This window comes from Aptenodytes forsteri, unplaced genomic scaffold (assembly GCF_000699145.1).
Source record: "Aptenodytes forsteri isolate BGI_AS27 unplaced genomic scaffold, ASM69914v1 Scaffold257, whole genome shotgun sequence".
In the NCBI taxonomy this organism is placed as follows: domain Eukaryota; kingdom Metazoa; phylum Chordata; class Aves; order Sphenisciformes; family Spheniscidae; genus Aptenodytes; species Aptenodytes forsteri.
In genome coordinates this window covers 3,090,068-3,091,493 of record NW_008795194.1, presented here as the reverse complement: position 1 = coordinate 3,091,493, position 1,426 = coordinate 3,090,068, and positions in this window count along the sequence as shown.

The window sequence follows — 1,426 nt, the reverse complement described above, 5'->3', positions numbered from 1 at the left end:
ATTAATTATTATTATTATTTCGGGTTGAGTTCGACTAAATGGGAAACGTCTCGCGTATTTCTGTACGACAAGCGGTAGCTAATGAGGCTGCCGCGGCCGGGCCAGTAACGGGAAGGGAAGTGTTGGACTGACAGGATGGGGAGAGGCATTTTTTAAGCTCACGCTTTCTAACTACCATAATCCACGCTCTCTGGGAAATACTTGAATCTCTCTAGGTGTAGGCTGTCGTTCTGAAGCATTTACCTTCCAGACACTTTTCTAAATTTAATTTCTTTCTTAGCGTCTTCCTCTCCTCTCGGTAAAACGGCTCTTGGATTTATTTCTCACGCATCTCTATCGCGCCTTTGCCTCTGAAAAGCCACCACTGGGTAACTGAGACCTGCTATACCAAACCACTGCTACTGGAGGGACTTCCTTGAACTTGAAGAAAGGCACATCAAAAACCACCAGTGTTACTGCCATGTCAATTTTGATGCTAATAATGTGCAGATTATGACGAAAATTGCCAATCATGTTCTCTGATGGACCTCCTTTGAATGTGGAATTGGAAAAAAGTTCCCCGCACAGAGACCTGCTGTCAAGTACTAACAACCCGCTAAGGGAAGTCATTAGAAGAGACAGATAAGAGACTTGGTACATAAAACATTGTTCTTGGTGCATAGAATGTATGTTATTTAATGTTATCTCTGTTACCTGAAGTGATTTCGCACAAGAAAGCCACTTTCTTATCATCTCAATTGCCAATTTTCATTTTGGTAACTTGGACGCCCCGGGTAGACTTTTCTCTGTTAAGTTGATATTCCACCAATGTGAAGAGCCTCATTAAATCAAACCCAGATATTTCCATAATGCTCCCTACAGAGCCACTTCACTCTTCACATAATGAGATTTTTTCTGAAGAGTTGAAGCCCTCATCTAACTTGCTATTGCTTGTTTAGGCCCTGTGTGAATGTGAATACACACGCGCGCGTACATTCTCACACACACACACAAAAGGAAAAAAATCTCTACTATATATTTCGAATAAGTGTCCTGAAATACTTCTATTTTTAAGACACTGGATTTTTTCATATTCTAATAATGAACTTCCAGGAAATGATTTTAAAGGCTATGCTGTTTTGTTCAGTGAACATAAATCGTAGGGTTTTTTTGTCCAACGGGACAGATTTCTTGGGCGGGGGTAGGGAAGGGCAAAGGAGAAATATCCCCAGGCTCCCGGAGCGGATTCCTGACAAGAAGTGTACATTTTCTGGGTAGAGAACTTTAAAGCACGGTAGAAGACACCTAACCCACAAATTTCTCATTTTGTAAAGGACGAATAGGAAGACTACTTATGTAAAAAATATCGATTATACCAGCTGTTGTTCGCTGAGTTTACATTGAAATTTTTTTATTAATATATAATTTAAGGCTAAAGAAAATAGAC